Source organism: Ursus maritimus, unplaced genomic scaffold (assembly GCF_017311325.1).
Source record: "Ursus maritimus isolate PB19 unplaced genomic scaffold, ASM1731132v1 scaffold_5, whole genome shotgun sequence".
In the NCBI taxonomy this organism is placed as follows: domain Eukaryota; kingdom Metazoa; phylum Chordata; class Mammalia; order Carnivora; family Ursidae; genus Ursus; species Ursus maritimus.
Window position 1 is genome coordinate 18,787,709 of NW_024426663.1, and position 14,314 is coordinate 18,802,022.

Sequence of the window (14,314 nt, forward strand, 5' to 3'; positions counted from 1 at the left end):
AATAAGAAAAGAAAAAGATTAAATAAGAAAAGTTACTCAGCATAGTAACTACTCTACAAATGCTCCTTTTACAAAACGATGATGATGATAAAAATGATAGAGCATGAGGAAAAGGAAGACAAGGAGGAGTACAACTCAAAACTTGAGAGATATTCTTTGATTATCTGCGTTTCTAAGTAATTGTTAGCCAACAGCCTACTTTCTGTTTGAAAGCAAGCTTCCTATAGCCAAGGGGGTAATAAACAACATAACATGAGACTCTCTGGCTGATTTATTCTTCTAATGAAAGAAGTTTGTTCTCTTAATTATGGAGATTATCAGGTTTGAAATCTATTTCCTCAGCAGTGTGTCAGATTCGGTGCACGGTATGAACCTTAACTATGCGAAGCAGGTTACACCTGTTCATTCTGTTTGGATTCACCACAGTCTTGTTTACTTATTTTGAATATTCCAACTGCTAACACATGGTTGGCATAAGTCATGGTAGTTAATTTTTATTCATTCTTGGCAATTGTAGGCAACTGACATTTTACAAATTTTTGTCAATAATGATTTAGAAAGTCACTTTTAAACGTAAATAACCTACTGGTATCTATTTGATTACGGACACAGCACTATTTATAGCCCCCTACTTCCGGGGAATTACCCATGGCTTTATTTATAAATGTAGCTCTTCATGGTATTTCCCCTTCCCATTTCTGGAGCCCTGAAAATGATGGGGATTTAATAAAATGTGTTCAGTAAATGATAATTCCCAATTCCAGGAAAGTTGTGGTGAAACAAGCAGTCACTGCTGATAGTATTGTGATTGCCACATCCCTTATGAAAGCGATGTGGCAACAATGAACGGCAAAGTTTGTTCATTCTCTTTGATTTGGTCAGGAAACAATCCAGTAAAACCTAAATGATAATGCACCATTGTCGTCTCCTGACTTACAAATACAATGTTATAAGAATGATTCAAAAAATTATGATACACAAATATAAATTCTAATGAAAAATTTAAAGATTATGAAGGAGCACTGAAAGTATCTGATATAACATTAAGTAAAACAGACTGTATAAACAGAATATAAAATAACATATACACTGTGGTTGAAACTATATCAAACACTGGTTCTTCACCTGGGGTTCACACAAGGTTGTCTGCAGAGCTTCCCAAAAATTCAAATGCCCAGGCTCCACCACAAAGAGACCTAATCAATTTATCTTTTGGTGGTGGGATGGTGGAAAATTTACATTTCCTCTAGATTTTATTTAGTATAATGATGTTATCAATTTCAAAATACCTTCATTTTTTAAAAAGATTTATTTATTTGAGAGAGAGAGAGAGCTTGTAAGCGGGGGGAGGGGCAGTGGAAGAGGGAGAGAGAATCTCAAGCAGACTCCCCTCGGAGTGCAGAGCCCCAGGTGGGGCTCAATCCCATGACCCTGAGATCATGACCCAAGCCGAAACCGAGAGTGAGATGCTCAACCAACTAAGCCACCCAGGTGCCCTGAAAACACCTTCATATTTTTAATGTTATTAAATGACATAGTGACTGAAGTACCACTGCAAATGAAATGAAAAATTATTATATTAAGTTCATGTTTTTAAAAATTCTCATTGCCTTGTTAAATCACTACTTTCAATTAACTCACTGGAATGGGATTCTAGAAGAAATCCCATAAAAATGCAATAAAGTGGTTACACTGAATACTCATTGGGAGGCCAAAGGCGCAAACTACATCCAAACACCCCCTGCATATCTCCAACCCTCCAAGCCCTGGTGCTGGTCCATACCCTAAGAAAAAATCTTGGAAATGCTATGAAGAGGTCAAAAGTCTCTGCCCATACCCATCTAAACCACAACCTGTCATCCCTAATATAAGAGGATCAAAAATGTTTAAGGGCTTGAAAATATCAACAAATAATGCTAAGTAAAAGCCTTATCATTATAGTCTAAATGTTTACACATATGAATTTTGAAATCCTGAACTATTAGTTATGTGTATAATTATAAGTAAAATAAATGATCTGCTCTTTTTTGAAAGTTAATTTTGGTAATTTTTCTACAGATGAAGCACAACAATGTAGTACATTATATAAGGGCAAAGCCTGTGACCAGGAGGCTGGGATCCTCCTTCTCGGAGCATCCCAGTGGAGGCGGGGGAGAGCCAGGACAGCCAGCAGCCCCCCGTGGGCAGCGCATTGATAGCAGTGGCTAATTTTAGAACTCCATGTGTATTTTTTTACTTTGTTTCCACCCCCTTCTCTACCAATCTCACAGTCAATGTTAATTTTTGCAGAGTGCTTTTGCGTTCCTAATAGAGTTTAGCCTTCAGACACAATGGAAAAACAAACAAACAAGGTCATGGACCTCATCATGCTCAGTTCATGTGGTTCTTCCCCAGATTTCAGAGCAAAGGCCACAGAGATTAATATGTAATACTAAAGTCAGGGGAACTAAACAACCTCTGAATTCTTAAGCCAAACTCCATAGTCATTCAATACAACAAACTTCAAAGTAATTATTTTAACATCAAGGTGCTTTTAAATCAGAATACTGATTATTTTTAATTTTTATTTGTTTTAAAATGATAAATAATACCCTATAACAAATAATTAAAAATAAGTTACCTTAAATCTGAATATATGACCTTTTCTAAGATTAAGAGTGCTGTCTTGATAAGTTAGTATTTTCTAGGTAATAATCCACACAACTTATTAATAATGAGTATTAAAAAGAAAGTTTAATTATGTTTAAATTTCTCAAAGTTAAAGAAAAGAACAAAAATTACAAACATTACAACTTATCCAGTTTTGAGGAAAGCACACAGGCAGAGACCATAAAATCTCTTTGTTCACAAATATTCCAATAGTCACTTAGAGAATTCATCTCTTATGAGATCTTAAAGGTAATTAAAACATCGTAATCACGTGACTACTGTTAATTAGAAAATGTTTCTTGAAAAACAGGCTGTTTTTGTTTTTGTTATTGTTAATAAATAAACTTAGATGGTAGATTTAAAGGTCTTTTTAAAGATTATTAACCACTTGACCTATAAACTTAATGAAAAGGATCTGGTAGCTGCTAGTAAGTGAAAATCAATGAGAAAGAGGAGAAATACCTCTTTTATTAAAGGTTAATTATTAGATAAAGTAATCATATTTACAAAATTTTTACTTACATAATATTTAGTAATATACTTGTAATAGTTATGCTTCACTGAGCATAATATCCACATTCTTTAGTCCAGAATTAAGGTCAAGCAATTTATCACCACTTAATATGTGGTGACATTAGATAAGCTAAATAAACTCTCTGAGCCTCGGGTTTATCATTTTTAAAGCAGGGACAGTAAGAGGAGCTCACTCACAGATCTGTTGTGAGGATTAAATGAGACAGTCTTCATGAAGGGTTTAGCACAGTGGCTGGCACAAAGGAGAGCCTCATTCAAGGTAGTATTATCCAGCTAAATGTGGATCCATTAAAATAGTCCTGTCCTCTACTGCACATACTGAACAAGGGATTAGATTTTCACTGTTAAAGTAATCATGCTAAGAGGGTCTTATTAAAACTTCAAAATTCATGCCATAGTGACAAAACATTAGACCATGACATTCACCTGTAAAGATTTATGATGTTGAGGCATGACAAAAATATCATGTATCAATGAACCACTGATTTTAAGTATTTTCAGACAAAATAAACACATGTATCTGCAAGTGCCTTTTGGTTGGCTTGGTTTTTCCTGTGGACACTTACATGGAACTCATTTCAGAATGAGGTCTATGGAAAGGAAGCTCTCTCTTTGTGATTATATTTAGAAAACTCCTCTGCCATGGGAAGAGCTTCATGAATTGCAATAAATGCGGCTTAGAAGGCACAGAGGTCAACAACTCCGAGTGGAGGCTATCTAGGTTTCCTCATCAAATTTCAATTTCCTGCAATCGAGGAAAAATAAAATTTGAAGACACTTCTTAAAATTTTATTATATTCTTAATACTACTGAGGGCATTTTACAATTTCATATGTATACTAATCACTATCTCTAAAATTATTTTTATGCTACCACTTTCCAAAGTCAAACTTCTATTAGACGTAAGTACCTAGATAACTTCCACCAAATCATAAAAATAGGAATTCTAAGAAAACGGTAAATATTGCTATGACAGGATAATGTAGTAAAAAAGTCTACAAATTTAGGTTTATGATTTTGGGCTAGGAGTGAATTCATAACAGCACTGACTCTCTGATTACTGGTGTAATTGCTGCTTCTGTGAGAGGGGACACTTCCATTCCAAAGTTGAGTCTGAATAAATCCAGAGGTCACTTCCACCTTGCTTCAGTAATAACTGATTACTGAGAAGGCACTGGTCCCTGATTTCTGCAGCCTGTAATGCACATACCTTGTCTGGGGCCCAATAGCCTACATGAAAACACAAACTCCCGGTTAAGTGTGGCACGGCATTTTTACATTGAGCCTTTTAATCATCAGAAATACATGTGGAACACAGAATTAACATAGAATGGGGTTAAAAGAGTTAACAGGACACAAGTTTAGGCATGAGCTCTGGAGCAGAACTAGCTACTAACTGGTTTAATAGATGTTTGACCTCAGGAAAGTTACATTCTCGGTGCCTCAATGTCTTCCTCTGCAAAATGGCAATAACTACTTACTCAGAGGGTCATTGTGAGGATTAAACAAGTTAATGTATATATAATACTGAACAGTGCCTAATAAACTCTTAATATGTGCTTCTAACAATATATTTATGAATATTCCAACTCTCTTCACCAAATATAGGAATGGCCTTCTTTCAATGTTTTCTCATTTCATTCAATATAGAAAATAGTTTCTTCAAGGCTTACTGTATTTGTCTAGTCTTGTTTTTCATATAGTATAAACTTGAACAGTTATGGGGAATGAAAATATGTTTCAAATGGAAACATCAAAGTCCCAAATTTCTACTATACAAAAAAAAAAAAAAAATGTGGACAATATAGGTCTGAGAACCGGACTCAATTAGTCTCGAGCAAAAGATAATGTTGGCAGAGCATCAAGAGAAATGCTGGGTACGGTTACTTAAAATCATAAAGGCCACTCAGGCCTCAAGTTGACTCAGATCCTCCTATTCAGCTGTTTCCCTTCTTCCTTTCCCCTCCCCCTTCCTTCAGTATAAGAGGACCTGGCATCAGCACTACATACAGCAGGCTTGCTGCTTTTTACCAGTAGTCTTGAGAGGGTAATTCTCTCTTTAAAACATGGCTGTTACACAAGGTTCTCTCTTCTCCATAATCATAATGACAAAAAAACAGTTTTTATTTATGAAGTACTTGCCATATTTCAGGCACCTCGGTAAGGCATTTATATACTTTTTTGCGTTTTATGCTCACAACAACTCCCTGAGATTGGCTCAGTACGTCCACTGCCGCCATCACACAGCTCAGAATTGGCAGAGCCAAGATCTGAAGCCAGGCAGATGTGAAGCACTGCAGACTGGGCACTCCGACCATGATGGGGTCGATCAACAGTACACTTTGAACTGTCCTCTTATGTGTAGGGGTTCTCAACCTAAGCTACTGGAAGACACTTTTTGGGGCGATTTGGAAAAGTTTCCATTTTAATTAACTTCCTGATGAGACAAGGGGAAAAAAGGTCTATAACACTGTTTCTGATTCCAAAAAATTTATACTCTTCTGGAGCCTCAGAAAGCTAAGAAGATGAAGGCCAAAATAAATACATAAATAAAGGGGGTAGGCATTATATATTTAGTGTGTAATATCAAAGTCACTAATAACACAAGACAAGTTTCAAAGTCAGCTTTTGAGTGATTCATTTTATATTGTTTATATTAATAAAAATTACCATAAGCTAAAGTAAACTTTATTCCCCTAGGTAAACCGTATGCAAAATGATATTGCTGACCATTTTTTTTAGTTTCTATGGAAATCTTAAGAAAACGAATCTAAATCACACCTTTTAATAGATTTTGAGCAAACAAAGGTAGCTGATCATGGATTCAGCACATGAGTCCTGGATGGGAATGTTTGGATCAAGAGACAAACTGGTGCTTCCTAATGTTTACAGAATACGAAAGAGTTCAAAAGTTAAATGCCTAGCTGTCACTAAAAGAGTCACACCATTGTCAATACATGAAAGAACTGATGTAGGTTAAAAATAGAATTCTCATTATGCTACCTATCCCCTCTTTCTGAAGAACTTCACTTAAAAATAGAGCCACTCCAATTTTATAGAATTTTACTTTCCTTGGTAAACCCCCTGACTGTGTTTAAGATGTTACAGTTCTCTATCACAAATCCTTTACCAGGTTTATTTGTAGAACGGACAGAAAACACATTCGTTGGAACTTTATTTTTCAATATTAAATAATATAGGCCAGTACTCAGCAACCTCTCTGACCTTGGCCGCAGCAACTTCTTGCTAGACATGTCTCTAAAGGCAAGGGAAACAAAAGCAAAAATGAACTACTGGGACTTCCTCAGGATAAAAAGCCTTTGCACAGCAAAGGAAACAATCAACAAAACTAAAAGACAACCTATGGAATGGGAGAAGATGTTAGCAAATGACATATCAGATAAAGGGCTGGTACCCAAAATCTATAAAGAACTTATCAAACTTAACGCCCAAAAACAAAAAATCTAGTCAAGAAATGGCAGAAAGACATGACCAGACATTTGTCCAAAGAAGATATACAAATGGCCAACAGACACATGAAAAAATGCTCAATATCACTTGGCATCAGGGAAATCCAAATCAAAACCACAGTGAGATACAAGCTCACACTAGTCAGAATGGCAAAAATTAACAACTCAGGAAACAACAGATGTTGGTAAGGATGAAGAGAAAGGGGAACCTTCTTACATTGTTGGTGGGAAGGCAGGCTGGTACAGTCACTCTGGAAAACAGTATGGAGCCCCCTCAAAAAGTTAAAAATAGAACTACCCTATGATCCAGCAGTTGCACTACTAGGTATTTATCCAAAGTATACAAAAATAGTGATTTGAAGTGGCACATGCACCCCAGTGTTTAAAGCAGCACTGTCTACAATAGCCAAACTATGGAAAGAGCCCAAATGTCCATTGACAAATGAATGGATAAAGATGTGGTGTATATATATATATATATATATATATATATATATATATATATATATATATATATATATATATATATATATATATATATATATATATATATATATATATATATATATATATATATATATATATATATATATATATATATATATATATATATATATATATATATATATATATATATATATATATATATATATATATATATATATATATATATATATATATATATATATATATATATATATATATATATATATATATATATATATATATATATATATATATATATATATATATATATATATATATATATATATATATATATATATATATATATATATATATATATATATATATATATATATATATATATATATATATATATATATATATATATATATATATATATATATATATATATATATATATATATATATATATATATATATATATATATATATATATATATATATATATATATATATATATATATATATATATATATATATATATATATATATATATATATATATATATATATATATATATATATATATATATATATATATATATATATATATATATATATATATATATATATATATATATATATATATATATATATATATACACACACACACACACACACACACAATGGAATATTACTCAGCCATCACAAAGAATGAAATTTTGCCACCTGTAATGACGTGAATGGAACGAGAGGGTATTATGCTAAGCGAAGTAAGTCAGTCAGAGAAAGACAAATACCATGTGATTTCACTCACATGTGGAATTTAAGAAACAAAACAGGTGAACATCGGGGAAGAAAAGGAAAAATAAAATAAGATAAAAACAGAGACGGACGCAAACCATAAGAGACTCTTAACCACAGGAAACAAACTGAGGGTTATCGGAAGGGAGGTGGCTGGGGATGGGGTAACTGGGTGATGGGTATTAAGGAGAGCACTTGTTGTAATCAGCACTGGGTCTTATATACAACTGATGAATCACTAAATTCTACCCCAGAAACTAATAATACACTATATGTTAACAAAATTGAACTTAAATAAAATAATTTTTAAAGGTACTAGTACAAAGATAATCAATAGAATAAAGAGAGAACTCTCCCTCAATGTCCAAAGAAACAATAGTAAAGGCAATAGACCACATAGTGAAAAACGTGAACTGAATGTAGCATCAGATACACAGTAAATATATTAAGAACAAGCATAGAGTCAAATTAATAAAGGACTCAACTCATTTATTAAAAAAAAGTTCAAAAATGAGCAAAGGGAAAAAAAGAGAAGAAACCAAGAAAAGACTCTTTTTTTTTTTTTTTAAAGTAGGCTCCACACCCAGTATGGAGCCCAACATGAGGCTTGAACTCATGACCCTGAGATCAGGACCTAAACTGAGATCAAGAATCAGACGCTTAACCAACTGAGCGACCTAGGTGTCCCAAGAAACAGACTCTTAACTACAGAGAACGAACCGATGGTTACCAGAGGGGAGGTGGGTAGGGCAATGGGTGAAGAAAAGTGATGGGGATTAAGGAGTGCACTTGTGATGAGCACAGGGTGTTGTATGGAAGTGCTGAATCACTATATTGTACACCTGAAATGAATATTAGACTGTATGTTAACCAACTGGAATTTAAATAAAAACTTTAAAGAAAGAAATGGCTAGTACTTAGTTAATATGAGGACCATCTCATACTAGGTTAATGTTATTCTATTTCTTACAAGTTGCAAAGTTCAAATACCTGACAAGAATTATAATAGGAATAGAAAGGAACACTGACAAAAGAACTTGACATCACTTTGCTATCAAAAGATATTTTCCCAGGGCACTTGGGTGGCTCAGTCCGTTAAGCATCTGACTCTTGATTTTGGCTCAGGTCATGATCACAGGGTTGTGAGGTGGAGCCCTGCACTGGGCTCTGTGGTGGGCATGGAGCCTGCTTGGGATTCTCAATCTCCCTCTCCCTCTGCCCCTCTCCTGCTCTCTCCCTCTCTCTAAAAAAAAAAAAAATATATATATATATACACACACACACACACACACACACACACACACACACACACACATATACGAGTTTCTCCTGCTATCCAAAAGTAGAGGATTTCTATTAAACCTTCCATAAGCTAAAATGGTGTAAAGCAAAGAGGCAGTTACCATTTTGGAAAAGCAAAATCCTTTTCAGATTTCTTTCAGTTAGTGCAAACAGCTACTAATGTAGGTCTTTTGTAAAAGCAAAGTGCCATAGAGTAAATTTTCAGATAGCAAGGAAAACATGCATACATACATCTTTAAAAAGATTCTTGCCAAGAACTTACAGATTGAAAGTACTCCTCATGATGCAATCACATGTCAAAGGTAATACTTATACTCTGAATACGAACTTTTTCTTAACTACATTTAGAGCAAAATTCAATGGTATATATATATATGTGTGTGTGTTCTGTGTGTCTGTGTGTATATACATATATATATCCTCTTCCTCAAAAATTAATTAGTTTATATACACCGATGTTGACTATTCAGGGAAATGGTACACAACTTAATTTCCCAACGGAAGTGAATTCTTTCCTAAAAATTTCTTTTGGGTTATGATTTCAAATGAGAACCTAATGATTTAATAAATTAAGTTAATAATAATAAAAAATTAGTATTCCACATTCAACCTCTTTAGAATAAACTCCAGAAAAGTCTACATTCATCTAGACTCCCAGATTGAAACCACCCCCCACTGGAAGTACCTGTGATCTCCAAACATTTTCAATCAGATGAGCACTGAGTTGACAACCCCAATCACCAAAAATTTTCCATCATGTACTCAAAATACGAACATTATTTATGTGTAAAATATATACATCTCAGAATTAAATATATATAACTAAACATTATGAGCAAAAGTGGAAATTTTAAAGGTTAAATATAAAAGTGAAATAAACACTATTTTTAAATGATAATACCATGCTCACTATGCTTATTATCTCAAAGTAGAATATACACATAGGGCAAGGTTCTTCATCAAAGATATTTGTAGGTATCCACCTGTGAAATAGTCTTTTTGGAAACTACCAATATTTGTTGGTGGAATTTGATCAAAATACCCTTTATATTTGCTCTAAGCGTAGTTAAGGAAGAGCCTGTGTGAGGAGTATAGGCCTTGTGTTCCCAGCTCTCAGATGCATACGATCTGTACATGTGGTTGTATCATGTGCAATACCTTCAATCTGTAGGCTCTTGGCCAGAATCGTTTTTAAGGCACTTGATCATTTTTTGAGCACTATTCTGGTTAAAGCTAAAAACACAATCTGTTAATCCAGGCATATAAAAATGCAATTCCTCATATATGCTGAAAATGAATAAACAGGTAAGGTCCCCACTGTCAACTCTTACAAGGTGTGGAGTTCAGACACCTCTTTCCAGAAACCTATTGCCACACTTGATAAGTGAACATCCGGCATACAGAGTAACTTGGGTCAATCTATAATTTAAATATTTGTGTCATTTATTTATTTTTATTTTAAATATTTATATTTTTCATTTCTTTTGTATTTTTAATAACTGTATTTCTTTTTAAAATTTAAGATAAAACCTAGTCATTATAATAATTTCTTTTCACACCCCAGTGGATCATCCTGTGTATTTTTGAAGTGCAAACCCCCCACTTCAAAAAATGCTAACACAGAGTGTGAAATAAAAACTTCAACCTATCTAGGAAATTCCTGCACAGATTTATCCTACTTTTTCAGCATTCCCATAAATGAATCACTCATGGCAAGTGAGCTGTTGTTACAACAGAACAAGATGCAGGGCAGGAAACTGAGACTACAATATTTTCTGGTTGGAAATGTAGTCTGTGCAAATAGAGAGTAAGCCAACTATACTAAAAACTAGAGGTCAGCAACTAGATGGTAAGCCAGCTACACCAGCAAGCAAAGGATCTGAGCGAGAAGAGCAAGTCAGGAACCTCAGCTAGGCAGAAATTAGAACATGGAGCTCATAGGAGCTCAGAGACCAAAAGTTAAAAAAAAAAAAAAAAAAAAAAATCAAGCAGATGAGAACCCCAAGGCACAATGGCAAGGCTTCTGGAATGGTAACAAGGTCAAGAAGGCAGGAATCAGGAGATCCACTTTAACTAGCACAGGGGTTGGTGAAAGGACAAGGAAACAGATGTGAGGCCCAAGCAACAAAGCAATCTAATACTGAAGCAATTTTCTGTTATGGCCAGGAAGTTTCTTGCATGTTTCCTACTGGATCCTTTCCCAGAACTTGGCTAGTGTGATCTTGTGCATAGCAGCAGGCAAACTGGAGTGTCTGGAGAAAAGGTAAAGTAGGGAAGGGGATCAAGGAAATATTCTCCAGAGCCTGTACCTCTGTTTATGAAGTCCCTAACTTCCTGCAGCATTCTGCCCCCCATTTTCCCTTAAAATCACACTCATATGCTACCTCCTTCCTTAACCCTTCTTTATTCATCTCAACACATCACTCTGAATTTCTATAGCAGCTATTTTGTCCTCTGAGCATTTTAACGCAACTGTGTACTGCTCTGCATTTTTTCCCCTCATTTCATTTGTCAGCTTCCCCAAAGAGATTCCAAATACCCAAAGAGCTATGGATTCATGTTATACTTTGATTTTTAGTAGGATACTTCTTAAATGTTTCTGAGAACTCCTTGGATACTGTGATATCACTCTCTATCCAAACAAATGCACAGAAGGGCAAATGCAAATAATATTTAGTATTTAATTGTGTGAGATCAGGTAGCTTACCTAAGATAATCATAATAAAATTCTGCCACTAAATTTAAAGTAAAGGTAAGCAAAGAAAAAAAAAATGGTTTCTGTACCAAAATACAATAGGTCTAGATTTATTCATTTGTGTGAAATGTGAAGAACCAGAATAGAAAACACTGGATACCAGACATTAAAGCATTGATTAGTATCTACCCATGGATGGATTACTACAGCGTTCATTCATTAATTTACTGAAAAACTCCATAAACACTCTCAATATCCCTGTTATCAAATACTTAGCAGACAGTGGGGCAGGTACTAGATGAAGAGAGGGATACAGAAATGAAAAAGCATCATCTCAGCCTTAGAAAAACCCAGAGAATATAAAATATTTCAAAGCCACCTAGTCAAGCCCAGAAAGACTGTCCAGCCATTTGATGTTGGGCACGGACAATGACTAGGAATTCACCAGGCAAAGAAAGAGAAGAAGTTGCAGGTGGCAGCAGAATCCACCGTGGTAATGACCTGAGACCACTGGGTTATGGGTGAGGGGCTGGAGGGAGATTTAAGAAAGAGAAGAGACAGAAGGGGAGACGGAGCATGGATTGGTGTTGAAGCATATGCTGTGCTACGGAGTTTGGACATCATCTTGGAAGCACTGAGGAACCATGGCCAATTTTTCAGTAGTAAATTAGATTTTATCTGGTTTGGTGGAAAAAAGTAATATTTATTAATTTAGATGATTATTTAATTGCAGACTGATACTAAGATAATATGCAAATCCAACTTAACTGATCCATAACATTCAGGCTTATTCTTTTGTTTCTCAACTTAGCTAGTATGGTTTTTTTTAAGCCAGCTGATTTTCAAACTATCTCTGAGAATAATTCCAAACACATAGACCATTAGGTTGAAAGAGAAATGTCCACAGTAGCCCCATTTAACATATTAAATAATGACATACCTAATAACTAATGTGTTGATTAACTGAATTGACACTATTTCCTTGTACATTTTCTAGATGGATCTTACTTAACTTTGAACAAATGAAGTCCTGGCTGGACACTGTGTGGGAATCACGGGCCCCCCCAGCAGTAGTCACTTGGCTGAGGTTTGGCAGCTCCCCATGCACATCTCTATCCTCTCTGAGAATATGGACTGCCACTTTACTGAGTTATCCATGTCCCGATGGATCATTAGTCTACCAATTCCATCTTTTTTATATTAAAAAACAGAAAGCCAAGAAAGAAAACAAACCCTGATCTGCTTCCCTCTCTGTTTAGGGTACATTCTAATTTCTTTGTAAAGTGTATCTGACAAATGACACATAGTCCACACTGTGTTCCAAACAAAATAGCACTATTCCAAAATTATAGTGCAAGTTACTCAAGTACAAGAAAATACTGTTATTATTTAAACTTGTAGAGAGCTAGTATGATTGTCTCATTTGAAAGAGATAAATATTGCTCAATATTTAAAAAAATAAACTTTGGTGTGTATTGTAAAATAAACATAAGAAATTTATCTTTATCTGAAATCACGCACGATATAATTTCATGGAAATATTCTGGGGGTAATGACTTTCAAATGGATACAGGAAGAATGTTATTAAAAAGAACAAAGATTAGGAAATATACTGTAGCACATAATCCTGCAGTGGGGAAGGGAACAGTCTCTTATGATCTAATAGGATTTTTCCATTCTTAACTTGGTTAATCTTGGACACAAAGCAAATAAATCATTCTTGGTTTCTAAAAGTCCATGGTGATACTCAAAGGAAATTAATTGCCGTTGCTAAACATGGTTCATAAAAACATATTATTAAAGTCAGCTCAATGAAAATTCTAGATTTATTACTGGTAAATGGGATGCCACTTTTCCCCTAAAATAAAGGATTTTCCCATCCCTTTCCAAAGAGTTTCTAACACAAAAGTAGCTTTCCAATATTGGGAAATAGATGTCACATGTGGTAGAATGGCAAAGGTATGATGTTGGCATATGGAGAGCTTGGTAAACTCAGTGTGGTTTACTGAGTTTTCAAAGGCCAGTCCTTGAAAACTGAAAGCAGAGTGCCGCCTTCAGAAAAATCCAGGTAACGCCACTACCTTAAAATGTGACGAAAAAAGAGCCTGATTACCAGGCAAAGTGTGATTAAAATTCTCACCAAATAAGCCACTAGCCACTACATTGGAACTGAAATGTTCTCATCACTTTAAAAATATTTATTTAGAACTGAACTGTATCCCTCTAAATGTTCAAAATCAAAGACAAGCACTTACATGGGTGCAAATATATTAAAACATGGAATTAAACATGCAGGGCAAATACATAAATGGAAAATGAGGCATTAGTATTTCTCAGTTAAAAGGCAGAATGCTGTAGCCAGGAGGCAACATATGTACCTGGGTTGAGGACAGAATAGCTATGGAAACTCTTCCTCCCAACTGAATAAACTATGTG

General features: G+C 34.6%; 1 protein-coding gene across 1 annotated transcript in view; it reads right to left on the reverse strand.

The window, feature by feature from the left end:
• Nucleotides 1-14,314, reverse strand: part of ADGRV1 (adhesion G protein-coupled receptor V1) — a 471,428-nt gene that overhangs the window by 214,624 nt on the left and 242,490 nt on the right. The window lies entirely within an intron of this gene.